The sequence below is a fragment of the Hipposideros armiger genome, unplaced genomic scaffold (assembly GCF_001890085.2).
Source record: "Hipposideros armiger isolate ML-2016 unplaced genomic scaffold, ASM189008v1 scaffold_1523, whole genome shotgun sequence".
In the NCBI taxonomy this organism is placed as follows: domain Eukaryota; kingdom Metazoa; phylum Chordata; class Mammalia; order Chiroptera; family Hipposideridae; genus Hipposideros; species Hipposideros armiger.
This window is the reverse complement of record NW_017732873.1, coordinates 37,457-48,617: the sequence shown is the minus strand read 5'-3', so window position 1 is coordinate 48,617 and position 11,161 is coordinate 37,457. Positions and strand designations below refer to the sequence as shown.

The 11,161-nt window shown below is 45.7% G+C and overlaps 1 pseudogene; it reads right to left on the bottom strand.

Moving 5' to 3' along the window:
* Window positions 1–8,499: 8,499 nt before the first annotated feature.
* LOC109377717 (hereditary hemochromatosis protein-like) lies at window positions 8,500–10,693 on the bottom strand (annotated as a pseudogene).
* Between the last annotated feature and the right edge of the window lie 468 nt (window positions 10,694–11,161).

The following is an 11,161-nucleotide window of genomic DNA, read 5'->3' as shown; positions in this document are numbered from 1 at the left end:
CTGGCCCTCATATGTGGGATCCGAACCGGGGCCCTCTGGCGTCCCAAGCCAGTTCCCAACCATCGCGCCACTCGGCCGGCCCTGTTTATAGCATTTTTATTAATAATCATTAAAAACTATAAACAAAGTGCCGGCCGAATGGCTCAGTTGGTTAAGAGCTTGCACAAGAGTGCGAGCTCTGAGCAATAGCGGTTCAATGCCCAGCCCGAGCTGAGTTGCCGCTGAGCTGCCAACAGGTGGCAGGATGGCTCAGGTAAAAAAACAAACAAACAAACAAAACAAAAAGAAAACTATAAACAGTCAAGATGTCCTTCAATAGTAGAAGGATAAACAAACACATACAATCATACACAGTACTGTGTGTGGATAGTGTGGAATACCACACAGTTGTTAAAAATGAACTATTAACACATACAGCAACCTGGATTAATAATTTTTCTTTGTTCATTTGTTTTATTTTGGTTTTGCTTTGGGGATTTTTTTTTAAGAGCAGTTTAGGTTCACAGCAAAACTAAAATCAAGGTAGAGAAATTTCCCATACGTCCACCGCACCCACACAGGCCCAGCCTCTCCCACAATCAACACCCCTCACCAGAGTAGTACATTTGTTACAAGCAATGAACCTACACTGACATTATAATCTCCCAAAGGCCAGAGTTTACATTAGGGTTCACTTTCGGTGTTGCACATCCTGGGGTTTGGACAAATGTATGAAATGTATCCACCTTTATAGTATCATACAGAGTATTTTCACTGCCCTAAATACCTTTCTGCATTGCATATTTAACCCCATTCTCTCCCCATCCCCTGGCCACCACTGATCATTTTACTGTCTCTCTAGTTTTGCCTTTTCCAGAATGCCATAGAGCTGGAATCATACAGTATGTAGCCTTTTCAGGTTGGCTTCTTTCACTTGGTAATATGCATTTAAGGTTCCTCCATGTCTTTTCATGGCTTGATAGCTCATTTCTTTTTAGAGCTGAATAATATTCCACTGTTTGGAGGTACAACAGTTTACATATCCATTCACCTACTGAAGGACATCCTGGTTGCTTCCAAGTTTTGGCAGTTACAAATAAGCTGTTATAAACATTTGTATGCAGACTCTTATGTGGATGTACTTCTCAAGTTATTTGAGTAAATACTAAGGAGCATAATCTCTGGGCCACATGATAAGAGTATGTTTACTTTTGTAGGAAACCACCGAACTATCTTCCAAAGTGGCTGTACATTTTGCATTCCCACAAGCAATGACTGAGAGTTCCTGTTGCTCCATGTCTATCCAGCGTTTGGTGTTGTCAGTGTTTTGGATTTGAGCCGTTCTAATAGGTAGGTAGTGGTATCTCATTGTTATTTTTTTGCATTTCCTGATGATGTATGAGATGGAGCATCTTTTCATATGCATATTTACCATCCGTATATCTTCTCTGATGAGATGTCTGTTACCATCTTTATCCCATTTTTCAGTTGGGTTGCTTGTTTTGTTGTTTTTTTTAAAGATTTTATTGGGGAATTGGGGGAGGGGAACAGCGTTGAGGAATGGGGGAAGGGGAACAGACGAGTTGCTGTCCTTTTTGTTCTTCAGTCTAGTTGTGGAGGACGTTGCTTCACTGGCCCATGTTGGTATTAACATTGCGCTCTTCCCGGATGAGGCAGATCGGTCGCTGGCCTCTGGACCGCCGCTCACAGCAGCTCTTGGCAGCTCACACCAGTTGCGGCCGCTCACGCTGGCTGCTGGCCACACACGATAGCTGATGGCAGCCCACTGAAGCAGGGGCTGCAGCCTATGCCGTCGCCGGCTACTCACGGCATCCCAGCTGAGGGCAGTGTCACTGGCCCTCGTGTGGGATCCGAGCTGGGGCCCTGCTGCTCAGAGCTGGTGTCCCAAGCCAGCTCTTAACCAGTGAGCCACTCGGCCGACCCTCAGTGTCTTAATTTTAACATTTGCTCCTAACAACAGTCTACTGAGGTGTAGAATCTGAAGCAGAAAAATGGGGCCACCTGCCAGAGGTCACATAGTGAGTTATGGGCAGGGCCAGTGTTCTCACCCAGATGTCATGTTCTCAGCATCACGGCATGTGGCCTCATGGTGCTCTGGCTTTTCATTTGTAATTGAGCCCCTGGTAATTTCTGTTTTTATCAACAAAAGTGTATGTTTCATCTGTTTCTAACTTTTGAGCACAAAGTTCATGCTATTTACATCTAATTTTTAAAATCTCTGCTGTATCTAGAGTTACATCTCTTTTCCCCATAATCTTATTTGTGCCTCCTCTCTTATTCACCACCGTGTGAGTGTGTGTCTTACTCACCATTGTCAGAGCTTGGCTTCTCAGACAACCAGCTTACAGTTCTGTGGATCATCTCAATTTTTTCCTCTACTAATTTGTGAAAATTTTTTTCACCTTTATTATATTTCTTTCACTACTCTTTGATGTATTTATCTATCTACTCAAGCTGAGCACTTAGTTCTTTTATTTACAATCTTTTTTTTCCTAATAAATGCACTTAAGGCCACAAATTTTAATGTTCTTACATTTAGTGCTTTCATTATTTGAGCACTTGTATATTTTATATCCTTTCCTGTTTTGAATCATGAATTTTTTGAAGTTTCTAAATGATCATTTAGTAGGAACTTTGTTGTCAATGTCTAATTTTATTGCATTAAAGTTATAAAATGTTGTCTGTGTGACATACTGTCTTTAAAATGTACTTCATTTAGGGTTTAATACTTTGAAGCATTCTATTTCTACTGTTTGTATTTCCAAAAAATATGTATTCACTCTTTGGTGTGAGGTTAAATAGATAAGTAGGTAGATGAATGGATGGATAGATAGGGAGGCAGAGAGATAGAGATGGTTATGATAGATAGGCAGACAGATATATTCATGCAAACTTAACAACAGGGATATGTTCTAAGAAATGCATTCTTAGGCGATTTTGTCATTATGCGAACATCATGGAGTGCCTTTATGCAAACCGAACTGGTATATATAACCTCCTACACACTTAGGCCCTATGGTACAGCCTACTCCTTTGGCTATGAGCTTATAGAGAATTTTACTATACAAAACAATATGAGTTTAAATCAAGCACAAGAGAAAATGATGCAAACACAATAAACACAAGATGTATGAGACTGCTGCTGGCCTAACACTGCATACTGTTTTACAGAAAAAAAATTTTTATAAGTACAAATGATATTCTCTAAAATAATGATAAAAACCTTGTTATAGTAAGCACATAGTCATTTATTATCATTACCAATACTATGTACTGTACATGATTTTATGTGCTCTCCATCTATACCACTGGCAGCACAGTAGGTGTATTTACACCGGCATAACCGCAAACACGTGAGTAACATGTTGTGCTACAGCATTACGATGGCTACGGCATCATCAGATGATAGGGATTTTTCAGCTTCATTATATTCCTGTGGGATCACTGACATATACATGGTTCATCATTGACCAAAATTTCACTTTGTGGTGGAGCCTGATTGTTGATAGATAGATAAATATGGACAGATATTTTTATGAGTATTAGTAAAGTCTTCTATACTTTATGTACTTTTATCTGTGTGATTTATCAGTTTCTATAAGCAGCGTGCTAAAAATTCCCCCATGGTAATGGGATTGTCAGTTTTTCTTGTAATTTTACCTATTTTTGCATTATACGTTTCAAGGCTCTGTTGTCAGGTGCCTAGAAGCTCAAGACTGTTCTATTGTCTTGGAAGACTTTTCTTTGGATCAGAAGTAAATTTTTTCACATTCAGTGATTCTTAAGAAAATTCTACTTCTAAATATCAACATTATGATAATGCTAGCTCTATTTTGACTAGCATTTGATTCAAATATCCTTCTCCATTACTTTACTTTAAAATACATTTTTCAGTGTGTTTCTTGTAAACACCAAATATTAACTGGACTGTTTAAAAATCGGTTTTGAGAATCTCTGTATGTTAAAAGGTGAGTTAAGCGTTTTGCACTTATTGTGACTGCTGATAGTTTTGAACTTATACTATCACATTTTATGTTTTATTATTCTGCATTTTTTTCTTTATTTCATTATTTTGTTTTGAGTGAGTTTTTCTTACTCCTTGCTCGTGAGCAGCAAATGTATTCAGTTACAAGAGAGAAGAAGCTTAAGGATAAGTGGTATAAAGAAACACTTTATTTGGAAGTAGACGACTTCTGGTGTTAATTCACCCTTAATGATATCAGGGACAGTGTGGCTGAGATTCCCTTGGCCTTTTCTTTAGGCTTCTCATCTCAAGAACATAAGCTGCTGTAACTCCAGGCATATGGCCCCATTCCAGGCAAGGATACAGAAAAGGAAGAATGTTCAAAGGGCGTTGTGACTGAATCAAGCCCTTCCTCTTTAAAGAAAGTGTTTTCCCAGCAGCAGCACCCATGAATCTCCACTTCCATATCACTGGCCAGAATTCCATCAGATGGGCACCCTTGACCAGCCCCTGGAATGAGGTGGGTTAATCATCTAAGTGGTGGTGTCAACCACATGCATTTTTCAATTGGTTTTGTTATGATATATACTGTTTTTATTGTTTTCATAGTTACTGATACATTTTTAAAATAAGAACTATTTTCAAAATATAATCTAAAGTTAATTAGTATTTTATTTTATCTTGCTCTGGAAGAGGAGAAGGAGCTTGCCGTGCTTTACCTTTCCTCAGCATGACTGCCCTCCAGCCCAGCTTCAATAGTGTGATCTAGTTTTGGATGCAGAAATAAACCATGGGACAATCAGCGATGCCCAGGAAGATATGCTCTTTTGTTGAGCAGAGTGTAAGAACCATCTTGTTTTGCAGAATAGAATCCTAAAAGCAGCCAGAGAATAAAAATGTTAATATACAACTAAAACTCATTAAGCTATTAGCAGATTTCTCCACAGAAACCATACTGAAGCCAGGAGACAGTAGAATGACATAATCAAAGTGTTGAAAGAAAAACATTGCCAGCCAAGACCACTGTGTCTGCCCCTCCAGGTGGCTTCTGTACTGGTGTAGAATTAACCCCTGATCGTTCATAGAACATGAAAGCATTCATGAGACTCAACAAAGTGGGAGAGCAAGAAAGCTTTATGTAAAGTCAGGCAGAGAGAGATTTTTATTTGGAACTGGCAAAAGGAGTTTTGCCAGGGTGGTCTGATAGAGAGAGCTGCCGAGACAGAGGGGTAAGAGAAATACTGGCAAAGGGAGGTTTTCCAGGGTAGAGTCTGATGGCGACAGCTGTGGCAGGATTGTGTTTAGCTTGAGTTTTATATTTTTCTGTGCAGGATGTAGGGTGCTTGTCAGCTTGCAGGGGGGCTGCCATTACAATTGTCTTCTCCTGGGAACTGTCCTGTTCCCACCTATGATAGATGTCAGCTTGCAGGGGGTTGCTGTTGTGATTGGGAATCGTTGTGTTCCCACCTATGACGGATGTAAGGTGCTTGTCAGCTTGCAGGTGCAGTGCTAGCCAGGGGATTCAGAGCCAAGTGGTTAATGTTTAAGCTCATTTCCACTAGCTCACAAGCCCGCTCCTGTTAACTCTTTACTTGTCTCATCAGCTTCTTCTGTATGTCTGTAGTTGTAAAGCATCCCTGTACTACACACTTGAAAATGGTTAAATTGGTAAATTTTATGTGTTTTTACCACAATAAAAATAATTAACTCCATTACTAATTTAGAAAGGAAACACATTACTTAATTAATTAAAAATGTGTTAGTATGGGGTTATCATTTTAAAAAAAGAGAAAAAGATGTAGTGTACAGAAAACTGGAGATGCAGCACAGGAGAAGGACCAGGAGAGATCCTTGTGACCTCAGTCATCACCCATTGACCAGCAGAAGCAGCATGAAACTAGCTAGAAATCAGGCGCACGGGCCCATCCTTGACATCTTTAATCAGCCTGCATTTCAGCAGGATGTCCAGGTGACTTCCCTGCACTGAAATACACTGCCCATGTGATGGTGGAGGGGGAGCTGAGGAGGGTGACATGCTCCAGATGTGAGGAATCCAGTCCAGATGGGAGCAGGTCATAGGGCCCAGGGTGGATATTATCAAGAAGGTAAAATTGATAGGATGCCCAACATATCTTCACCTCTTGAAAGAGTCATATGAAGAGAAGAAATATCAAAGTTAAATTAGTGAAAGCTACACAGGAAATAATCTGACAAAAACAGGCAATTAGTAACTTTGGGGAGAACCGAAGGCTGTGCAGGAAGTGAGAACTAGTAAAGCTTACATATGAAAGCATTAGCAATGGAAAAGAAAATGCTGAATGACTGAGCTGAATGACGTAATTACTATGTAAACATATTGGGAAAATGAACGACTGGAAAGGGTGAAAGAGAACTATGACTACTAACTATTGCATCAGCCACTGTGCAACAACAGACAATGACGGCCCCTGAGAAGTCAGGCCGCAGTACTAAGGCCTGGTGTGTAGAAACATGGAAGGAAAGGCAAAGAAATAGCTACAAAATATTGAAAGTGGTTGTCCCTAGGAAGGCATAAATTGAGAAGATGCAGAGAAGACTACAATAGTATTGTAGATTGCTTAATAAATCTTGTACAAATATTTGACTCTTTAATTTATAGGCAATTGTGGCTTTGATGAAACAAAAACAAAAATTGAATGAGCATGAAACTTTATGCTTAATGACAACTGGGTGCAACAAGTGACACTTGCGGGATGACTGACATGCAGGAATACTGGGATGACAACATGCACGCACAAATGTGTGAGTGACACCGATGCTGAATAAAAGCATGAATAAATATGTCAGTATCCACATATCTGAATAAATAGAAGCACCGATGAGTTCTCTGTCCCATTTCCCTGACTGTTTGCCCTGTGAACCAGCAGGGAGGGAACAGGACCTGACTGGGGCCCTCCCCCTTTTCTTGCTACCACACAGGTTCTGCTGCACGAAGGGCTCCCATCCTCTGCCCCCAGTTGTGGGAGGCGCCCCTAGTGCTCTCTGCCACCAGCACCTCACCTGGTGGGGCTAAGGCTGTCCTGACCAAGGAGAGCACCGCCTGTGTGTGCGCCCCAAGACCAGAAGTCAGGAAGGACTGAGCATCAGGTGGGGATATCCGCCTCCCCAGCTGCCTCGCACAAGTCAGTCTGAGCTGACGGAGGCGATGCTGATGCTGACTCATCCACATTCTGTGTTCATTTATTCTCTCACCTCAGCCCACAAATCACCAGCAGTCACATCTCCCCAGACGGAGACTGACTCCTATTGTTTATACTCAGGAACCCCCAAGCACTGTCCCCCTCCTGATGCCACACTTCAGCTCTGCTTCATTCTGTGAGGGTTACACCTGTTCAGAGCACATTCTCTCCAATAGGGCGGCCCCTGAACATTGGCGCAGATGTCCCCTTCCACCTTCTCCCAGCCCCTTATGTTTTGCTGTGAGTCACTGGGAGCTGGGGGGGCGAGGGGGATGTCTTAATGCTGTGTCAGGCAGGTATTGAGAGATACCTTCCCTTCTCCCCAGAACCTCACCGTCTATCCCCTCCCAGACACAGGAAATAAGACACAGACCAGACATGTATATTTAAAGAGCATTTAAATACATATAATATAAAATTATACAGACACAATAGGCATAAAGTACTGCATATAACAGTGTGATGGGGGAGAAGAGGACCTCAGGGTGCCAGAAAACTGGTATTAGACTCCTGAGGAGACGCCATAACAAAGAAACTTAGAGACGAAATTCCTTGATAAAAATAAAACTACTACACATGTAATACATTATCTACAAAATAACAAAAATAATCATAACTGATGTGGCAGAGCTGCAAGCAACTCGTATGTATTAGCACTTTATTTTTATTTATTTATTTTTTTAATTGGGGAATTGGGGAGGGGGACCAGCCAAGTTGTTGTTCTTCAATCTTCGTTGTGGGGGGCGGCAGTCACCATCTGGTTGCCCATCGGCAGCTCATGGCCTCTAAACTCAAGGTGATGTGTTACAATCTTAGTTGTGGATGGGTGTAGCCACCATTCCAGGCGACAGTAGAACTCAGCAGCCTTGTTATTAAGAGCACATGCTCTATCCACTGAGCCATCTGGGTGGCAGCTCAGCTCAAGATGCCAAGTTCAGTTTCAAGCGGCGGGCGGGTGCAGCCCACCATCGAACAGGCAGTCTTGTGTTTAGGAGCACGTGCTCTCACCAGCTGAACCATCCTGCCACCTGTTGGCAGCTCAGCAGCAGCTCAGCCCGGGTGCAGCATCACTGGCCCATGTGGGAATCGAACCGGCGGCCCTGTTGCTCAGAGCTCGCGCTCTTAAGCTAACGCTTAACCAACTGAGCCACTCGGCCAGCCCTTGTATTAATACTTTAAATCTTGCAAGCACAACAACATAAATGCTGTTATTTCCCTCATTTCACAGAGGAGGAAACTGAGGCAAGAGGGAAAATGTTAGTGAGACCAGAGCAGGAGCTGAACTCAGGCCTCCTGGCTGCAGACTCTGCTCTCAGGTGATCAGGGGACCCAGGGTTGACGACAGGCACTGAGATCCCAGCTGCCTGCTGTCGTTATGGTCTGTTGGCGCCTCTGCCATTGACCCAGGTCCTGTAGGCTAACGAGCTCTGGGGACAGAGAAACAGTAAATGTTCAGTTGGTGGCAGAGTGTTGCTTATTATTCCCTCAGGGATCCTCCTTCAGTTGCTCCAAACTCAGACCTGCCTTTCTCTGAAGGAAAATAACACCCCATATTTCCCTCTCACCCCACTTTTCCAGCCCCTGTTGATCTCCTTCCAATGACTCTATCGACATCGTCTCCTGCCCCTGCTTCCACCACCCACCGTGCAAGGAGGTGGCTCTCACTCCCCTCACAGCTCCTCTTACACGGGCTGGTCACCCCCATGTTGTCTGTGCGGAGGGAGATGGGAGAGACCCTATGTGACAGGCAGAGCCCGCCCCCACCCACTGCCCAGGTTTCTCACCTGGGTTCTCTGCAGCCAGTGGTGTCTCCTTCTTGCACCAAAGGACACAGAGAATGACAGTGACAACAAGAGCAGCAGCAACGACACACAGAATAGTTGGCCAGCGATTCTGATGACCCGGGCCTTTCCTGAGAAAAGGGCCTTATTATAACCTGGGCACCCCAGACCACAGGCCTGCTCTCCTCTCTTCCACCCAGGCCTCTGGCCTTACCAGGGTCAGAACCCCCTCCAGGGTCACCCCAGGTTCTCCAGAGGGACAGGGTGGCACTGTGGTTCCCGCTGTGTTCCCCGTAGCACGTTAACCTCTGCTCCTCTCCTTGGGGAACCCTTCTGGTCACCCAGGTCTGGTAGGTCCCATCCCATCAGGCAGGACACCCCCAGACTGCTGAGTGTCCTGGCTCAAGGGTTCCTCATCGTGAAGCCAGGCCAGTGAGATGTTTTGGGAGAGACGCCGGAAGCCCAGCACATCAGGGTGACCATGACCTCCAAGGCCTGCCTGTGGGTCATGTTCACGTCGGGGGAACTGGGGAGGTAAGGCAGAGTCAGTGAGGCTCCAGGCAAAGCCCTGCTCCCTCTAAGTGAGAACAGGTTGCTCCTCCCACCTCCCAGCAATGGCTGACCCCTCACTGACCCAGACCTGGGGCCCAGTTCCATTAGACTGGCAGCAGGAGGGACTGGGATTGAGGCCTCACTCTCTTGGACCCACGTGTTGATGCTGAGAAGTGGGATGTGAGGGTGAGCTCCTGGGCCGGGAGGCTGGAAGGAACTCTCCGTGACAGGCGGGTGGGATCAGGGAGGTCAGTCCCCAGTTTGAGGGCTTCCTCTCCTGCCTGACACCCACCTTCCCCAGTTCAGTGTTCTGTCAAAGGACCCACTGCCTCCCTGGATTAACTCTGGGACAGATCAGTCCCCTCCCCACATGCCTGTCTTTATCCAGGGGCTTTAACAGGATGGGCCAATCACAATACAACACGTCATGGAACATACGTGCACATCAGAGTACAGGGAGGTCTCCTCATGCCGGGAAGGAGGGAGGGAGAAAGGGAAGCTCTAAGGGTCTGCGGGAGGAAGGCCCTGCCCCAGGTCATACCTGTTCTCTTCTTGAAGCCCATCCAGGACTCCAGATACCTCCACTCTTCCACAAAGCCCTCCCTGCACATGGGCCAGGAATCCTTGCTGGGAGAGCCATCTGTGTCCTGGGACTTCCTGGTTTCCATACTGAGGTCTGAGCTGAGGCCTGGGGCACTGTCCACCCACAAGACTTCGAGTGACAGGAGAGGAAAAGCTCACGTGACAGCAGAAATGCCTGAAGCCCTGGTGCTGTGTCTTCCTGGATCTCACAGCCCAGGGTCTCCTGGAGGGAATGCGAGCCTGCCCCACCCAGCAGTGACCTCCAGTCCCTGTGTCCCTGTGCCTTCCCCGCCCAGGAGAGGAACTTCAGCCACAGGGGCCCCTCCCTGCTCTCCTCCGTGTCTGCCGGTGCTGGCTGAGTCAGGGTCACCTCTGTGCTGAAATCCACAGAACCCCATTCCTCACCCCCACCCCCCAGCCAAATCCAGTGGAGAGACAGGCCCTGCTCTGCCCCAAACTTTCCTGGAAAAGCCTCGCATCACTCTTGTCCCCTCCCCACTCTCACCTCCTTCCTGGACCTGCAGGACCATGATTTCTGCAGAGTCATTCTGAAGTCCTTCCTGTTCTCTGTCAAGTCCTTGGTCTCTGTGTCGCATGTCTCGACTCCCAAGATGCTTCTTGTGCTCCCAAGAGGTTCATGTGCCTACCACCCCCGGGGCTCTGCCCTGCCTTTCTCACTGTCATAGTGCAGGAAGGGCTGGCCATCCAAGGGTCCCCCAGCCAAAGCTCTGGATTGCACAGATGCATCCTGGGACAGCACCATGAGCCTACAGTGAAGACTGGGATCCTGGGCAAGGAGGAAACCACAGAAAAACTGCTTCCTGGAAATACCTGCACATCAGGTTTTAACAGAAGAGTTCTGCTGTCTGAGCTTTTCCAAGTCTTGAGGAGGCAGAAATTGCACACGTACAAGGGACAACAATGAGGACTTCCAATGCAGGAAAATGGGAAAGGGGAAAGGAAGGAGGGGGAAATGAGGAATGGGAGAAGGGGGGGTGGAGATGGGCAAACAGGTAGGACAGGTGCCAGGACACAGGCTCCCTAATACAGGCAGGAGGTCAAGG